A 21,095-nucleotide genomic window follows, 5' to 3' on the forward strand; every position below is an offset into this window, starting at 1 on the left:
AGTCATTTCTTTCCAACCCACACGTCCGAGGCCTCATTATCCTCAGAGCAGTCACATGACAGATGGTAGTGGCTTCTTCTGTGCTAAAGAATGTCAATTGTCAAACTGTAGGGAGATTGTTCGTTGTGGTTGGAAATGCTGAAGAGAAAACGGTGCCACTCTTTCAAACACGGCAAAAAGCTTGACCCTGCTATTTCTTGAAAAGATGTGGCGCTCACAATTCAGAGCTACATATTCTAGAAGGATATGACTGTACCTGAAATATTTAGGGAACAAGTGAAATTTTCCATTTAATATTTGTGCAAATAAAAACAGAACAGTGCAAGGGGGATTTTATAGGAGTTATAGTTGTTTTTATGTCTGCTTGGATATTTGTTTGGTTTTGTTTCTCCTAAATTATAAGGAATATTGTACTTAAAATACAATATACTGGGCTGGAGATGTGGCTCAAGCGGTAGTGCACTCACCTGGCATGTGCAGAGCGCTGGGTTCAATCCTCAGCACCACATAAAAAATAAAATAAAGATGTGTGTCCACCGAAAACTAAAAAATAAATATTAAAAGATTCTCTCTCTCTCTCTTTCTCTCTCTCTCTCTCTCTCTCTCTCTCTCTCTCTTTAAAAAATACAATATACTTTAGATGAGAGCTATTTTGCCAAAGCACATATGGAAAATCCTTTATTTATTTATTTGTTTGTTTGTTTATTTATCTATTTATTTATTTATTTTTTCAGTTTCTAACAAGGACCCCAACAAATGTCTATGAAGTTCAGAGGCCTTGTGTTGTTAATTTTATTTTATGGATGGTAGAATCACAGCAAATTGTACCCACTAAACAAATGTTTGTTGAGACTAACTGAGGCATACCTAGAGTATATATCTAGAGTATGTGTTTTATTGGACATTGATAGACACATAAAAATAAACCCAGCCACATCAGGTAAATACAAGATATCACTATAGTTATTCTTTAGTCTAAACATAAAATTCATCATTTACTCATATATTTCTAAATTTCAGACACTTCTTCAAATTTATTCTCTCTAAATCAGAATCTTTTGATTTAATTTCAATAAGTTAGTTCGGTGAAAATTTCTTGAGCACCTACAAAGCACTACAAAACAAATAAGATCAGCTTGAGTGTACAACTCACTTTCATACAAATCAAGTGCTATTTAAAGGAGTAAGTAAACTGGTTTGATGTCAGAGATGTGAGAACCATCAGTTAAGTTTTCATATAAAAAACAGGATTTTGACTTTTTTTTTTTTCACCAGGCAGAAGTTGAGGATGCAGAAGATAATTTTAAAGCACTGGTAACAATGTGAAACCTTGACAGTACATGCATATTTGGAAAATACAAATTATTTATCATATGGCATAGAGAGATAATGGGGATGAGAAGCCAGAAAAAAAAAATGATTAGGCAATTGGACAGAGTGTTTTCTTTCTATAAGGAGGGAGAAGCTATCAGAGGAGATTGCTTATGTACTCATTGTTTGTTTTAAACAAAGGCTTTTTATAACCTAACCCTTCTGGGTATTGGGAAAATAACTCTGATAGTACTAAAAGAAAAAACAAACAAACAAATAAACAACAGCCTGGTGCAGTGGTGCATGCCTATAATCCCAGCAGCTCAGAGGCTGAGACAGGAGGATCACGAGTTCAAAGCCAGCCTCAGCAAAAGCGAGACACTAAGCAAATTAATGAGACCCTGTCTCTAAACAAAATACAAAATAGAGCTGGGGATGTGATTGAGTGGTTGTGTGCCCCTGAGTTAAATCCCAATACCAAAAAGTGTGTGTGTGTGTGTGTGTGTGTGTAAAATACTGAGGAGAGACACTGCAGTTGGAAGACCAGTTAGAAGGATCTTTACAATACCACAGAATAAATAAAGGCCTGGACTAGATGAGTCATATAAACTGAGGAAAAGGTCTAGATTGAAAAGTAAAAGAAACTTTACAATTAATTGGACGTGGGCTTTGAGGAAGATAAAAGAATCAGAAATTTTAAAAAAGGTTAATAACATGGGCAACTGTAGGCAGCAATAGCATTAACCGATAGAGCTACTATAGGGACAGTATTTGAAAAAGGTAGTGTATTTGGTTTGGTACACTTTGAGAGACCTAAGGCTGAATGCCCATGACAATTGTGACTGCATATAGGTTTTGTTTGTATGAGTGACTCTGGAGTTGAAGATTTAGCTTTGAGGTGACAGATCTAAGCAATGATGAGGCATGGCAATGGTCCAGGCCCTTGGAAGGAGAGGTGAGGTCAGTCTGTACCTCGGGAGCTGTCCTGAGGAGTAGTAGTCCCTGCTATAGTCAGGTCTATGCTCCCTGGCAGGCCTTAGCTGACTCCTATCTCCTCAGGCCACTGCTGACTTCTCATCTCATTTCTCAGGCAAACCCCTGCAGATTGTGTGACACGTGCTCTTTAATAAAAGCATCAGCTCCTAATGAAGTTCACATCAATAAACTGAGAATAAAAATAGAAGGTAGAACTTTCCCCTTAGCAATTTTGGTTCAATTTTATCCCTGAAAATTACACTTATGTATGCTCTCTAAGTGTCATCATTGAATTAAGCAAGTAAAAGCATTGCTTTTCATAAACTTTTCACCAAATTATATTTATTTTATCTATTGAAAATAAGTAAAAGCATTTCACATTTCTTAATGGAAAGTGGAGTCTTAAGGTTAATATTTACTTAAGCCATTCTTATCTCAGCATGGAACTGGTGAGAAATCCGTGTACTCTCCTGCTCGGCACCATTGTCCTACTCTCCCTGCTCATGACTTCTTTGGGTGAGTTTATCACTTGGCTTAGCACATTACCTACTAAAGAAGCTCAGCTGAGTTTGGTTATATTTCTTCTTGGCTTGAGAACCACTGGATTATAAACCTCAAAACTCCCTTTCTTAGAGATCAAAATGAAAATTTGGGAAAAAAAATCAGTATAAATCTTAATGTTTTATTAATCCAGTTTACTCTTTAATTACCAATTAACTCCCTTTATCTGTCCTTGCAGCAGCTCTGGGCATTGTACATGGAAAGCTAAATACTGCCTCACCTTTGTTGATGATGCTGGGGCACAGGAAACCCAGGAAGTGATGCATAAACAGACAAGTGGAAAAATAGCACTAACTTCTGTGATCAGACAGAAGAGATTCTACACCATTTCTTCTAATAAGAAAATTATATGTTAGGCAAAAGGGCCAGCATAAATGACATGGACAAGGTAGAAGAACACTATTACCTATTTTGAGAAATAAGTAATCACAAATCCTAGAGAAGCATTTTTTCAAAAATGTGTTTCATGAATACTGAGAGACACATGACACCATGTCTCCTAGGCACATTTGCTTCTGTGAGTTTGGGGTTAATCTTCATTTATTTATTTATTTTATTTGTTTATCTATTTATTTATTTTTTACAGTGTCTCCTCAGAGTTCTTAATATACTTATGCATAGCAAAATCTCTCAAAGGGTAGGAGGATCTGTCCTGTCTTGTAATGATATAGGGTGGCAAGGGAAAGTACTGGGTGAAGTAGCTTCTATTGATGAACTACACAAATCCCACATTTTCTTTTAGAGAAAGGAACTCAAGTTATTGAAGCTACTTTGCCAGGAAAACAGAGAAGGAAAAATTCTTGGGAGTTTCTGTGGCCTCCCTTCCCAATCCCCAGTGCCCTCTGCCCCCAATCGTGCACATTCCAGAGACCTCCAATTGGTACCTGAGTAGGAGAACCCATCCTCTCAATTGCTGATAGCAGCACCAATTGCAGTGTGTAATTTACATTCTAGAACTTCATTGTGGAATCAGCCTGAGGCTTTCCCTACTGATTTGGTGCCAGTGTTTTGATTATTCCCCTTCTCTGTCTTGCTCCTTAAGTTGCTTACTGATTTCACCTAGGAGCTCTTCCTTAGTACATTCCATGAACACCAGTGCTCATGTCAGGGTCAGTTCCGGGAATTGTCTGAAAAACTATTCCAGATCATGCCATGGAGTGCTTTGAATCCTCGACTAAGGTTTCTCACTGAAATTTTTGTTTTCTTCTAGATATCTGGCATGCCTTGTAAATTGAAGAAAGTTAAGATGTAGACAGAAAGAGGCAAATCCCTAACACTTCAAGCAAGAGTGTAAAGGAGACAAATATACCATAAAGCTAAAATCTCTTACAGGTAATATTGTCTATTATCCTGTATTTTCGATAGTTATATAATATTGCAATACTGTCCACATTTGCTAATTACTGTTTCTTTCAGAATCACAAATTGAAATACAAAGAGATGCAAAGAAATGGATGATCTACTCCATTGGGAAATGGTAATTTGTTATGCAAAAATATATTTCTTATCTTAGGTAACCCCTACTCAAATCTTTCTTTATTTCAAAGTATGCTTCACTTGGGTAGTGGTATCATGCAAAAACTTCTTATCATTTGGACAAAGGTAATTTTGATTTAAAAAAAAACAACAACTGTGGAAAAGTATTTGTCTGAGACCTGAAATGTATTCACTAGGAAAGCAGGTGTTTAGATATGTAGGTTGTGTTATCCTATAACCCCAAGTAGGTGATGTGCCAGAGTTCTTTCATAAATTGTATGTGACTATATAGATATGTGTGTGTGTGTGTGCACATGTGTGTGTGTGCAATCTGCAGCACCTTCCAAAATACAGTGCAAGGGCCTTGTTTGCCTAGGTCTGAGGATTATGCTAAACAGAAAATTGCTGTTCCAACAAATTTATTTTATGAGTATCATGTCAATAGAAAAGTATGCTAAGGTGATTCTGTTGGATGTTCTATAAAGAAAAACAATAGATTCTATGAATAAAAAAAAAATATGGGCTGGGGATGTGGCTCAAGCGGTAGCACGCTCGCCTGGCAGCCTGGCAGCCTGGCTTGCGTGCAGCCCGGGTTCGATCCTCAGCACCACATACAAACAAAGATGTTGTGTCCGCCAAAAACTAAAAAATACATATTAAAAATTCTCTCTCTCTCTCTCTCTCTCTCTCTCTCTCTCTCTCTCTCTTAAAAAAATCAGTGATAAAAAATAAAGACTAGATTATATTTTTAAATAATTTATAAATTGGTATGTGTAGTTTTATTGCTAAAATACATTTTTTGTGAGTTTACGTCTTTCATATGACTTACATTAAAATACATCCCAGGATATGTAAGCCACACACAAACAATTTAACTAAACTTATACTTATGCATTGTAAAAGAATAGATAGACATGTTTCCTTTTGTCTTCTATGACATCATACAGTGGCAATAAAACATTGTTTTCTTAGCAGTACTGGAAAATGCAATTTTAAGACTATTCTCTAAGAGAAATTTATAATGAAAAAGTATTCAGATTTAAATTATCCACAGTAAGGTTTAATTAGTTACTCTTAAAGAATGTGCTTTCTTCTAGGAAAAAAGAAAACATAATTTCAGGTGACACAGAATATAACTTACATATTCTAATCTAAAAATGGAAGTAATGTAGAATGGAGAGAGAATATGACAAAGAGTTAGAAATTAGGACTGATATTCCAGGGGATTATGAAAGCATTTAACTTTGACACTAACCCAGATGCTTCATCTCTCCTGTTTGGTAGAACCATCAAATAACTGAATCTCTTGTTGCTCTGAATTATTATAGCAAACACTTTATTTGTTTGTTGAAATGAATAACCAAATGGATACACTTAGATCTCTGAATTGTACAACAGAGAGGCTTGTACCACTACTGGATGATATTATGACGTGTTTGTATATATTTGATTCAGGTTTAGGAGTAATTCAATAAACAAGAGTCTGTTACATATTTTGAGATGGTTCATCTCATTCAATTTTCTAAACCATCAGGTATCTAGAGCCTCAACAAACTGTCTATAGTGTTATGCGGGTAATGGTTAAATTGAGTGGGATGTGATAATAGAATCCCAGGTAATTAACCTGTATTTCCTTTACTATTTCACAATTTTTTGTTACACTGCAATGCATTTACACTCCTGATTCAGAACTTCCAGTTCTACTTCTACTGTGAAGAAAAAAAAAGTGCATAAGCTATCCTGAGATTTTCAAAATGCTGTGCTTTTTGTGCCTGCACAAATCATAAGACTCTTTGTCTGCACCTCATGTAACTTGCATAAAATGTGTAAGTTCTTTGAAGTTTTAGACACATTAACATGCATATATGCTTAAAAGGAAATGATCCGTGAATTACAGAATTTTCCTACATGCAAACTTGTCCAGATTTGGCTCTCAATTCCCTCTCAACATTTTGCTTTCCTGATCCGAGTGCCATGTGTGGGTTTCATTCATGGCCATGCAAAGGTTTTACCCAACTTTATAATGGTTTTTATTGGCTTCAAACAAGTTTGCTGTGTCAGAGTATAGATTTAAAAATGTTTGTGTTGATGTAACTCAAGCCCAAGCACAATTTCTCCTCGTTTTTCTTTCAATGTACTGCTCAAAAATTATGGCATATGTCTGCCTGAAAGTCAGAAACATTTTTGACAATAAGTTGGACCTTTCTTTAACTTAATGCACCAGGTTTAAAGTGAATTACAGAACACTAGCTTGACATGAAACCATTTTAATAGCAGGTAGATGACCTGAGAATTCTAGGCAATTGTCTACATATGAACTCACTTATAGCACAAGACAGTGATATACCTATTGTTGGCAGAATAATGGGTAATTATGTTTTTTAAGGAAATAGATCCTTGCTGCCAGGTTGAAAGATGAAAAATTGGAACAGTAAGGTTTAGAATCTTAGGCAATAATTTAAGAAAAAATCGGATAATAACACTGAACATCTTAGTGCTTATATGATGGCAAATGTGAAATGGTTTTGAAGTTTTCACTTTGCCTCATAGGGGAAAATGTTTCTTTTTGCTTATATATTTTTTTAAGTTTAAATAGGTTATATCAAACATTTCAATAAATTTGCAGCTTTGGATTCAGTTCAAACTTAATAAATGTCTGGTACTGTGGAATATATTAGAAAAGGTAGAGGTATTTTGTTTTGTTTCAATATCTCAAAATGTAATTGTAGATATAAACTAGATGAAAAAATTATTAAGAGGCAAGACGGAGGCAACAGATAACTGCTTCTGGTGCTCTAATTCCACTTCAGTACAGTTCTCTATGATGTTGTGATAACTTGCAAAAAGGTACAGATCATTTTCATAACTTGCTGGTAGAAATCAAAGTGGTACAACCACTGATTGGTACTATTTTCTAAAAATAAACAAGTTTACACCTGATGATATAGTAATTCTCCATGACTCAGGAATTCTGCCCCTAGTTATAAAAAGTAATATGTATACATTGGGCTCAGTGGTACATGCCTACAATCTCAGCTCTAAAGGAGGCTGAAGCAGGATTTATTGCAAATTCAAGTGAAACATGTGCAATGTAGCAAGACCCTGTCTCAAATGAAAAAAGAAAAAGAGCTGGAATGTGGCTCAGTGGTAGAATACCAGTGGGTTCAACTCCTAGTAACACACACACACACACACAAATGTATAAATATGTTCACTAAAGACATGTATAAAAATATTCATAGCTCATTTATTAGTTATAATCTCCAAAAGGTGATAATATATATATATTATATTTGATAAATTGTACTTGGTTTCTGCAAAAATACTATACAGGAAGACTGAATCATTCCATTTAAGAAATTTGCCAATAATCTTTCACCATTTCATACATTTGATTCAAGTGGGTTATGAACTCCCATTTTTACCCCGTATACAGATTGCAGAATCGCATCGGTTACATTTACTTAATATAAAAAGGGTTGTTTCATTTGAATTTTTATTAAAATTTCTAATAAAATTTTTGTTCACTGTTTATTCTTATTCTCAGAAACTATTCACAAAATGAAAAATAATCAATCAATACAGATAGTAAATTATAATTACTTGTTTATCCTGATGCTATAGTTTGAATGTTGATGTTCCCAAAGGTCCATGTGTTAGAGGCTCCTTCCCCAGTATGGCATTAGAGGTTTTCTTTAGGATATGGAGCCTAAGAAAGGTCTCACTGTAGTCATGTCCTCAAGGGGTTTGTGTGATACAATTTCTTCTTTCTCTTTCTGTTTCTTGTTTCAAGAGTTGAGCAAGATTCTTCTGTTACACATCCTTGCCATTTAAATGTGGTACCCCATTTGAGGGCTAAACCAGTAGGTCTACCCCATCTTGGGCTTGAATCTCCAGAAATGTGAGCTCCATTAATCTTTTTTTCTGTTAAGTTAATTATCTTTGGCATGTTATTATAGTAATGGGAAGCTACCTAATAGTGTATTGTGGCTATTACATTTATATTTAAAATCTATATAATTCAAGATTTCAAGAACAATGCTCATTTCCTTTTTTGTTAATATGTTATTTTTTGACTGACATAATATGTATACATATCTATGAGGTACAATGTGATGTTTTGATTCACATACATATTGGGTAGTGGTTACTTAAAGAAATTAGCATATCCTTCTCCTTAAGTTCTTATTGTTTCTTTATGGTGAGTAACTTTAAATTCCCATTGTTTATTTTGAAGTATATAATGCATTATTATTAATTATATTAATAATATAATTATCATAGAATATCAGAACTTATTCCTCCTATCATACAATAACACTGAACCTGTTGGCTGATCTCTCCCCACTCCTTATTCTCTCTTATCTCCCCATTCTCTAGTTACCACCATGCTGCTCTCAACTTCTAGAAGATCAAATTTTTAAGATTTCACATATGACTGAAATTATGTGATATTTGTCTTTCTGTGTTTGACATTTAATATAATATTCTCCAGGTCCTTCCATGTTGTTGCAAATGAGAGGATTTCATTCATATTTTTTATGGTGGAATAGTATTATGTTGTACATAGATGCCACATTTTCTTTATCCATTCATCTCTGTTAATGGACATTTAGGTTGAATCCATATCTGGCTACTATGAACAGTATTGCAATAAAAATGGAAATACAGGTACCCTCTCAGCCTGTGGATTTCCTTTCTCTGAATATATGGAACTTGTGCATCATATTGTATTTCTATTTTTTATTTTGTTGAGGCACCCCATACTGTTCCCCATACTGGTTGTATTTATTTACATTTACAGTGCACAGGAGTTTTGTCACATCCTTTTCAGACCTTGCTACTTTTTGCCTTCTTTATAATAGCCATTCTGACTGGGGTGAGTTGCTATTACATGGTAATTTTTATATGCGTTTCCACTCTAATTAATTACATTGAGTATTTTTTACATATTTATTGGCCATTTGTATGTCTTTTTTGAGAAATATCTATTTAGATCGTCAACCCATTTTTAAATTGCTTTATTCTATTGCTATTGAGTAGCTTAAGTTCTTTATATGCTCTGGATATTAACCCCTTGTCATAGTAGCTTTTTAACTTGATATAGTCCCATTGTCAATTGTTTTTGTTGCCTGTGCATTAGGGATCATATTCAAAAGAGTCATTGCCCATGACCAATGTCCTAAAATATTTTCTTTATGCTTTTTTCTAGTGGTTTGATAGCTTTTGGTCTTACATTTAAGTCTAACCCATTTTAAGGTAATTTTTGTGATTGGTGAGACATAAGAGTCTTCCTTTTTCTGCATATGAATATCTTTTTTAGGAATATTTATTGAAAGCCTGGACTCCCCTTTTCCCACTGGATGTTTTGTCTTTTTTTGCAAAAATCATCTGGTTATAACTGCAAAGTGCTATTTTTAGGCTTATTATTCTATTCCATTAGTCTGCATATCTTTTTGTTTTTTTAAAAAAATGTCAGTACCATGCTGTTTTGATCACTAAAGCTTTGTAGTATATTTTGAAATCGGGTACTGTGATACTTCAAGCTTTGTTCTTTTTACTTAAAATTCTTTTGGCTCAAAGTGTTTCATGGTCAAGATTTTTAAAAATAATTCTGTGAGGACTGACATTTTTATTTTGATGGAGATTGCTTTGGACCTGTAGAACACTTTGGGTAATACAGATATTTTAACAATATTTATTCTTCCAATACATTAATACAAGATATCTTTCTATTTATTTGTTTTCTTTTCAATTTGTTTCATCAATTTTTTGGTATTTTTTATTGTGCTATTTTTCACCTCTTTGGTTAAATTTATTATTAGGTATTTTTATTATAGATATTGTAAGTAAGATTTTTTTCTCTTGATTTCTTTTTCAAAAGCTTACTATTAGCACATAGAAATACTACTGATTTTATATGTTGATTTTGCATCTTGCCTCATTACTGAATTTATTAGTTCCAACATTTTTTTGTAAGTTGTTAGGATTTCCTATAATCAAGGTCCTGCTGTCTGTAAACAAAGAGAGTTTGACCACTCTCTTTCCAATTAGGGTGGCCTTTATTTCTTTCTCTTCCTGGATTGCTCTAGCTAGGGCTTCCAGTATTATCTTGAATAAATTAAAAATTTGCATCTCTGTTTTATTCCATATTACAGAAGGAAAGCTTTCAATTTTTCTTTAATCAATATGATATTAGTTGTGGGTTTGCCATATATGGCCTTTATCATATCAGAAAGCTCCTATTTCTTTTAGAGTATCCTCCAGGTTTTGTTTTTGTAGCAAGTGAGAATAAATCACAAGTTTAATTTGATTATATTTTACAAAGCTAAGAATTTTAGAGCGTTGAAAAGATGATATTTGTGATGGCTAATTTTATATGACAATCTGAATTTATTACAGGATATCCAAGTTGGTGATAAAAAAAAAAATTGGGTGGGTCTGGGTGAGGTTGTCTGTGGAAGAGACATTTGAATCCATAGACTGAGTAAAGATCTGCCTCACCCATGTGAGGCAATCTTTCAATTAATTGAGGGCCCAAGCAGAAGAAATAGGCAAAGAAAAGAAGAATTGACTCTTTTCTTGAACTGGGACATCTGTCTTTTCCTGACCTCAGACATCAGAACTCCTGGTTCTAAGATGCTTAGCTTTCAGAGATTTACAAGACAGCCCCTTCCAAATCTCAGGCCCTCAGATTCATATTGATTTCAACTACTACTTTTCTCTAGTTACAAAATTGTGATTTATAGGACTTCTTGGTCTTCATAATCATGTGAGCCAATTCCCATAATGTTTCTCCTTTTATCTATCATTCAATCTATCAATCTACCTGTTACGTATCTTTTATCTATCAATCTACCTGCCCTTCCAGTTACCCACTTATCTATCCCATTGGTTCCTTTTCTCTCAAGAACCAGAATATTACAATACTGTTTAATATATATGAGGAAGAATGAAAAAAAAAGACAACTAGTATTAGGTGGGGTAATGAAGAAATGTAGAAATAGTAAACCTTGGTTTTATATTTGAAACCTTATTTGTAACAGAACTCTAAATAAATTCCTTGATATGTTATTATTTCAAGTGAAAATGCTGAAAATTTAGAATGGAAGCTTTAAAAAGATTAAGCAGTGGTTTGTTAGAGTGGCTTCTAGAGGTTAGTGAAAAGAATTTTTAAGTATTCCAAAAAATAACAAGTCACTTGTTCATTAGACATTAAAACTTAAATTATATAAACTTGTAATAATTAAATAAACTAAATTGTAAAAAAGTAGTAAATGTTCAAAACTTACTATCACTTACTAATTATTTTATATTTCTCAATTATCTATGCTCTTGAGATTGTTTAGATCTAATCAGTAGGGTATAAATGGTATCATTATACACTCTTTCCAATTCTACATACAATGACATCAAGTTGGCAGTTTGAAATTACCCAGAGTTAACCCACTCTCATTCATAGATTATAAACAGAGGTTGGTTTCAAATACAAGAATTCAACCCAAATCAATAAAACCTTTCACTCAAAATCAGTTTGCTATAGTTATATTGCAATACAAATTATTATGCATTTTACTGTATTTTAAAATTGTGTCAAATTTATATCAGAAAATTTTACAATAAAATTGTGTATACATGTAAATGTTTTCTTTTCAGAGCCAATTGTTAAATTTTCCAATGAACCACTTGATACAAGTGATTTATTCCATCACATTCAACGTTCTGTGACTTTGTCAGATAAACCCTCTAGGCATTTTTACTCTGTTCAGTGATGGTCAATGGGAAAGATCAACCTGAGACTCCTGCTTTATTAAGAGGTATTTTATTAATATTTTCTAATCTTTATTAGAAAACTGTGAGAATAAGGAATCTACTGTGGTTGGTTATTCAAACGCTACAACTTCCAGGGTCAATTTGCAGAAATTGTCAAAAATGTACAGTTCCCCTCCTTGGCTCTATACCATCACCTCAGAATTCCTTTCAGAAAATTCCTGCTCATTTCAAGAAGAGGATTCAATTCAGAGCATAAAGAAATAAAGATGAACAGGAGCAACATATTCAAGAAACTGTTTAATATCTACACTCTTGTAACTAGAGCTTCCTCACCAATTCATGCTTAATTTAGTTTTGCTTTGTTTGGGAAGGAGTAACTTTAGTTCTTCAATCATCAATAATTATTATTTTAAAATAGTGATGATTTCAAATATGAACCCAGCTTTAAGACCAGTAGACAAATTGGAGTCCTTCCACTCACCTTAGGAAGAAGTCTCCAAAGAAAAGAGAAAACAAAAAGGGAGGAAGGAGATAGAATTTAAATTATGTAGAAAGCTAATTTAAGAGTGGTGTGCTATACTTATAACCATTTAAATGAATATAGAGTTTTTAAAAATCAAGTTTATTTTACTGTAAACTGTATGTTAGGCTAGAATTGACTCATATGGTTGTGGAGAATGAGAAACCCCACAATCTACCTTCTACAATCCCGAGAACTAGAAACACTGCGGTATAATTCAGTCTAAGTCTAAAGGCCAGAAAATAAGAAGCGCTGGTGTTTCAGGACTGGAGAAAGTGGATTTCCAAATCAAGAAGAGAAGATGCATTCCTCTTCCCTCTGCCTTTTTCTTTTATTTGGACTCTCAATGCTTAGAAATGTCACCTGCCCACTTTGGCAATGGCAATTTTCTTTACTCAGTCTACTGATTCAGATGCCAATATCTTTCAGAAACACCCTCACAGACAAACCCAGAAATAATGATTAACAGCTGCCTGGACATCCATTAGCCTAGGTAATCTACACAAAAAATTCACCATCACACTCTGAAGGGTGGCAGAATATTACACCCCAATATATGGCACTAAATTATGACGTATATTTTGAGATAACGACATTTGATAAACAGCAGATACAAAAGGGTCACTGTTTTCGTTGGACCAATAGCAATGAGAAAAAACTGCCATGTGAAATACACTTTCTCTGAACCAAGAGAGAAGGAATATTCTTGTCACGAGATAGGAAGTGGAGGCCAAAAAAAAAAAAAAAAAAATCTGGACAAACTGATTTTGTTAAAATAACTCTAACCTTCCTTTAGCTTTCCCACACATTTCAGTTACATGTTCACAACCTCCATTCTTAGTGCAACCTATTATATAAGCATTTGAGTTTTACAACTTCTTTCAGCCTTCATTTTCTCACAGGTGCCTCCAAATACATATAGAAATGTGTATGCTTTTATCCTGTTCTCCCATTTGTGTGTATATTATATATATATATGCAGATTGAATTCTTATATATTAGAAACTGTTAGCTTTTCTTTTACATGGTGAGTACTTACATGTGACAGAACCCTCAATTCATTCCTGAAGACTTTCAAAAGCCCAGTGCCATCTCAGACCACCCTCAGGATATAAATGTGGCAGGAGCATGTTGCATGGATAAGCCCTGGCTCATTCCAGCACTTGCTCAAACTCCATTCTCTTGCTCAAATTCCACTCCTGAACTACAAGAAAATCTCTATCCAAACCTGACAGTATGGATTTTCAGAGACACACATTTGAGAATTAACCCTAAGTGTATGAATAGCTAGTTCATGAGACAGTATTTCAGAGAAGAGATGAAGACATAGAAAATACGATGTTCCCATCTCAGGAGAAAATCCCACTCATTATGAATAGGAAATCATAAAATTTAAGATAAGGATAAAACCCAGAATTTACTAGAAAATTCAGTTTCTCTTAGATGAGTCAACATGCACCAATAGGAAAAAATAAAAATGAGTCATTTTTATAAACCCAAGAGACCTATTTAGTCAGCGGATGACTTTTCAAATGTTGCTGTTAATTTCCTATACATGTACTCTTAGCCCTAGCAATGAAGAAAGGGGGAAAAAGGTTTCAAATTAAAGAATTCATTATAACATATTTACAACAGAATTATATTTTCACCAAAAATATTTAATCACAGTGGCCATATCTTTATATCTAATGTACATGTCTGTTGTAGAAAATTAGAACTACTTTGTTCCATGAAAAAAACATACATTTTTTCTCATACATACAGTCCTAAGTTATTTGGTTGAAGATTTTATTGTATAAATTTAGCTTGGATAAACCCCAAACACTTATCAAATGCTTCTTTAGCCAAAGCAACACAATATTTCTTGAAAAAAACAAATCAACCTAACTGCAGGGAGGTGGAAGAAAGTGATCCCCCAAAATATAAAATATAGGATGAATAGATTACAAAAAAAAAATACTAAGAACCTAGAAATCATACAAGCATAAGGGAATAAAAAGAGAAGAAAGTCCATGTTTAAAATGTTAGAACCTTTTTTTTTTTTTTGAAGATGGTGGCGAAAACTGGAAATCCATATGCAACAAAATGAAACTGAATCCCTTTCTCTCGCCATGCACAAAAGTTAATTCAAAATGGATCAAGGAGCTTGATATCAAATCAGAGACACGGCATCTGATAGAAGAAAAAATTGGCTACAATCTACATACTGTGGGGTCAGGCTCCAAATTCCTCAATAGGACACCCATAGCACAAAAGTTAATAACTAGAATCAACAAATGGGACTTACTCAAACTAAAAAGTTTTTTCTCAGCAAAAGAAACAATAAGAAAGGTAAATAGGGAGCCTACATCCTGGGAACAAATCTTTACTCCTCACACTTCAGATAGAGCCCTAATATCTAGAGTATACAAAGAACTCAAAAAATTAGACAATAAGATAACAAATAACCCAATCAACAAATGGGCCAAGGACCTGAACAGACACTTCTCAGAGGAGGACATACAATTAATCAACAAGTACATGAAAAAATGCTCACCATCTCTAGCTGTCAGAGAAATGCAAATCAAAACCACCCTAAGATACCATCTCACTCCAGTAAGATTGGCAGCCATTAGGAAGTCAAACAACAACAAGTGCTGGCGAGGATGTGGGGAAAAGGGTACACTTGTACATTGCTGGTGGGACTGAAAATTGGTGCAGCCAATTTGGAAAGCAGTATGGAGATTTCTTGGAAAGCTGGGAATGGAACCATCATTTGACCAAGCTATTCCCCTTCTTGGTCTATTCCCTAAAGACCTAAAAAGAGCATGCTACAGGGACACTGCTACATCCTTGTTCATAGCAGCACAATTCACAATAGCAAGACTGTGGAACCAACCTAGATGCCCTTCAACAGACAAATGGATAAAAAAAAATGTGGCATTTATACACAATGGAGTATTACTCTGCATTAAAAAATGACAAAATCATAGAATTTGCAGGGAAATGGATGGCATTAGAGCAGATTATGCTAAGTGAAGCTAGCCAATCCCTAAAAAACAAATGCCAAATGTCTTCTTTGATATAAGGAGAGTAACTAAGAACAGAGTAGGGACGAAGAGCAGGAGAAGAAGATTAACATTAAACTGGGATGAGAGATGGGAGGGAAAGGGAGAGAGAGAAGGGAAATTGCATGGAAATGGAAGGAGACCCTCAGGGTTATACAAAATTACATACAAGAGGAAGTGAGGGGAAAGGGGAAAATAATACAAGGGGGAGAAATGAATGACAGTAGAGGGGGTAGAGAGAGAAGAGGGGAGGGGAGGGGAGGGGAGGGGGGATAGTAGAGGATAGGAAAGGCAGCAGAATACAACAGACACTAGTATGGCAATATGTAAATCAATGAATGTGTAACTGATGTGATTCTGCAATCTGTATATGGGCTAAAAATGGGAGTTCATAACCCACTTGAATCAAAGTGTGAAATATGATATATCAAGAACTATGTAATGTTTTGAACAACCAACAATAAAAAATTAAAATTAAAAAAAGGTTAGAACCTTTGGAATTCAGTATATTCTTCACTGATTCTAGGAAGGCCAACATATACAATTGAGATAGAATTGAAGAAATATAAAGATAGAAAGAAGACAATAATCTAAAGTTCCACATACCTTTCCAAGCCTCTCACTCTCCAAATTAGTTTGTCTCCCATGGCTGTTACTAAAAAAGTTCTGGGAAATCCATAAATCTTGGTGTTATTAGAATTTACCCACTTATGAAAATTCCCTGTGCACTGTTAATTAGCCTACATTAAATACATTAAGCAAATAAAAAGATTATATTTTAAGATACCAATAATCTAGGGTACTTTCCAACATTGTCTGCTGATCAGATAATGGAGACCACATCAGGCTAAGGATTCTGAGAGGTTCCAGACTATCATGAATCTTTTTGTAATCAGGAGACTGAGGTGGTCCTCACATTCCTGCCCATGCCCACCCCTCACCAATTTTCCTTTGAAAGAAGAGCCCAAGAACTCCAAAAAAATGTCTCTCACTCTTGAAATGACCCTCTCTCCCTTGATTGTGTCTCTGCTTTCCCAAGTAAATCTCTATGTCTCTGACACATCCTTAAATTCATTTCTGCAAAGTTTATCAAGCACCCCACTTGTCCTGGGTTGAAGTACCCCTTTCTTGGAATTCCTTGGATTTCCCCCAGTGACATAGTTCTTAAATCAGAAATTCTGAGTACACATAGATAGTCTTAAACAAAGGGCATTTAGAGTGCAGACTCACATGATAAGCCTGGGCTCCTGCACTTCTCTAGCATCTTTATTGAATTTCTGAAAGAAAAGTTTGTGATTAAGAAGGAAACTCTCTTCATCCCAAATCTACAGGGCAGGTGTCTGGTCTTCAGTATTTGTGACCTCTACAATACAGTCCTGTCCCCATTCTCACCAAACCCAACTATGCCAAAAAATAAAAGTAAAAATAAAAGAAGAAGGAGTCTCACCTGAGTGACTGTGAATTTCTGTGCTGGAATTTTTAGTGTTTTACCAAAAAAGAAAGTTGGTCATTTTGAAAGTACACAAAATGCAATCCTATTTAGAGCAACGGTGAAATCAAACCTTGTGTGCTCACTGCAAAGTTTGCAGCATATGACAAATTGTAATTCTGTACTTTGCAAACTTCTAAACACTTCCTGCTAAGTGACAACAAGCTTCAGCAAGTTTCCACAAACCTTCTGCAGCTTCTTCATCTCACTATAAAGAACAGATGCCTTTTAGGGGCTGCTGTGAGCTCTTCTGTTCTCTGTACAATATGTACGTACAGAAAGGAATTCACATTCGATGAAAATGTGATAGCCACGGCCTCCAGAAAGCTTTGGCAGTGAGTGCACAGCACTCCAACAGCTGGCCTAGATCAAGGGCTCTCTGTCAATCACAGAAAAACATGACAGACTTGTGACTTTGTGGCAACAGTGACAAAATTTACAGTTTGAGAGAATCACATCAATAACAAAATAATTTGTGTTGTTAAAATATACAAAGATGCTCTGATTTGTTTTCTAACAAGTTTAATGAAAATGAATGTATATTTTCATATTTAATAGTTGAAAAACTGAAAAAGTTGATAAATAAGTATAGTTCTAGTCATTTTAGTGTAATTCATTAGACTGAAAAATATATACCTAGTATTATTTCTCATCATGAATATTAATGCAAACAAATTAAAGTAAAAAAAAAAAAAATGAACAACTTCCTTCTGGGAAATTCAATAAATTTACAATGTACTTGATTTCCAAGGATTTTTTTTCAGTAAACTCAGTCACCAAAATGTAAATCTATTCAGAATAGAATTTTATCAGCATGCAAGCTTATTTTACATTTTAGGTGGATTTTTATTGCATAATTAAAAATTTTATCCAATAGCATTAAAAACCATGTTTTATTCAGACTTTGTATTTTATTAAATACTACAAAAATTTTTCCTAATCTAAAATAGTTAGATGCCATTCTTGTTCTATTATCTTACACGTAAAATTCATCTGTGATAATTGTTTTTAAAAATAGCAATTACTAGGCCTCTCCCCTAGAAAGTCAAAGCAGCAGATCTCAATCAAGGATCCTTAGAAAATAATTGGGATCATGCAAGTTTGTCACACATTATTCTAAAACAAATTAAATAAATAAATAACTGAGGAAATAATTATTCAAGAGATTTGCCTCATCACTACTTCTGTAACTTGAGGACGACTAAGAGAAATATATGTAAGTTGAAACAGCAACAACAACAACAAAGTACAACAACAAAGTGACTTCATGGTGACTGAAAGGCTTCCATATGCATTTCTACAAATAAGAAATAAAGTAAAAAGAATGGAAAATTTGGAACACAAGTGAAAAACAGGGAAAGCAAGACAGTCTTTGTTTTAGTCAGCTTTTGTGTCACTGTAATCAGAATACCCAACAAGAACAACTTAGAGTAAAAAAAAAAAAAAAAAAAAAAGTTTTTTTTAGAAAATTCTCAGAGGTCTTAGTCCATTGGACAGGGCTAACTCTATTCCTCTGAGACTGAGGTAAGGCAGCACATCATAGGGGAAGGGTCCAGTGGAGGAGAGTTGCTAAACTCAGAGTAGGGTCAGGAATCAGTGACAGAGGGGCTAGGAGACAACCCATCCAGAGCACTCCCCCAGTGACTTACCTCTAGCAGCCACACCCCATCTGCCTACAGTTACCACCCAGTCATTCAAACTAGAATAAACTGATTATTTTGCAAATCTCATAATCTAATCATTAAGCTCTGATTATTCCTGTATTAACAGGAGCTTTGGGGGGAAACCTCATATCCAGATTGTAATAGTCTTTATAAGTAAACTTTGGTACAAGATGAAGTACACACACATATTATAATTTAATTTTATTACTAAACCTGCAAAATTTGGAGTGGGAAGGCTATGGTAAAAATGGCCTTCTCAGAAAACACATTACATATATAATAAATTATCTTGTGCTATTTTTTGTAGGATTTTGCCAATACTCAGTTTCATAATTGGCATCTAGCTTGTAATTTTGTTTGTAATTGGTAATCACAGTTATTATTTGAGGCTCAAAATTTTAATAATAATTTTTATTTACTGCTCCCATTGTTATTTTTGTTAGTTTTATAAATCAACTAATTCAGTGAGCAAACATTCTAAGTGTAAAAGGCAGAAGAATATGACTTATGCACTTTGTGATCTTTGGCAAGTTTTTATACATTTCAGAAGCCTTTTTTCATCTGCACAATGGGATTGGCAAGGTTGCTTGACTCAAAGTGCTGTTATGAGAATTGAATAAGTTAAAATACTTAAAGGACTGACAGTAGGGTCTGGCTCATGACAAACATTCAATAAATATTAATCAGTAGTATAAGTGAGATGTTTCATATTCTCATAAAACATCCTCCCCATAATGGCCATGTAATTTATCATTCAAGGACTCTTGTGAAAATAAAATAAGGCATAATTAATAATTTCACAGGAATAAAAGTGAAAATCTACATAGTCCTAAGAAAAATGGGTACACAATTACTTTCTTGATACTTAAACATTATTAGTCACACACTTCAGTTACCTTAGGAAAAAAAAATAACAAAATGAAGTCATGTTCAAAATTCTTTAAAATCATATAACTTCGTTTTCTTATTTCACACATAGGAAATTTGAAGTCCCCAAAGCTTAAGGGACTTAATCAAATTCTTAATGAGAAATTTATTTTGAAACTTGGCAGATGGGCCGGAGTGACTTGGTTTGTTGGTTCTGTTTGTTGAAAATTATCTTCAAAGGAATTCAGTACAGTAGTTCTTCTCGTATTTTTAAAAAATATTTTTAGTTGTAAATGTACACAATACCTTTATTTTATTTATTTATTTTTGTGTGGCACTTAGGATCAAACTTAGTTCCTCATATATGCTAGGCAAGGGAGCTCTACCACTGAGCTACAACCCCAGCCCTTATTTTTTCTATTTTTTTAAAGAAAAAAAAACCTTACATAATATTAGCAGTGAGTTCTTAGCAGGTTGGGTATCATTGTTGGAGGTCAGTTCTAAAAAGCATGGTGGACAAGGGGGAGGAAGACAGGGGAAGGAGATGCTATTGCTCAAAGCTCAGTGGAAACCTAAAGGTTCAGTCAGAGTTCCTCAAGGGGGCCCCTGGGTATATTTTTAAGGTCCCTAGGTGAAAATACATGTAAACTGATCATCATGTTGAAAGAATTAAGGCAATTATATGATGATTTTGTTTGAATGAACTATTTCCCCACACCCACAGTTCTCTGATGAAATCCAATGGTGGTATAAAAGTCAAACCCCTTGTGAGAATCCCACATTTAAGGAGAATATTGCAAGAATTAATGCAGGACTCAGTTCTGGCCAATTATTTTCAAAGAAGGATTTGTACTTCAGCTACCAGAAGCATCTTCAACTGAACTATCGTATTGATAGTAAGCCCAGAAATGTGAACCTCAAAAGAAAGTTGAGCCTGATCTCAGTTACATTAGCTACTAGAAATCTTCCAAGAGCTAATAATTTTTTTTTTGCTTAGTCTATTAATGGTCAGATTTCCTATCTTTTGCATCTTATCTGTAAAGGTACCTGTGTCATCTCAAGGAGTAGTGAGATTGAGGGCTATGATTGCAGCATGGTTAGCAGAGGAGCTGGGATAGGCTGAGCCTACAGTTAGACTGGCTAGTTGATGGCAAAGGAAGATGAAAATGAACCAAAATTTACATATAACCAAAGTAAAATTTCCCAGCCTGGCTTTGCGTTATTATATACATCTGCTGATCTTTAAACATATACCTTGACCTTCTTTCCAGATTCAAATTTTACTGATCTGGCTTGGTAACTTCAAGTTATTCTCAGGTGGAACCCAGACTGACAACTGTCTACCTAATCAATTAATGAAGGACACCAGTTCAATTCTTATAATTGCTCCGTTCCTGCTGATCAATGTGGAG

This window comes from Marmota monax, unplaced genomic scaffold, assembly GCF_021218885.2.
Source record: "Marmota monax isolate L192 unplaced genomic scaffold, Marmota_monax_Labrador192_F-V1.1 WCK01_AAM20220418_F8-fsc00018, whole genome shotgun sequence".
In the NCBI taxonomy this organism is placed as follows: Eukaryota; Metazoa; Chordata; class Mammalia; order Rodentia; family Sciuridae; genus Marmota; species Marmota monax.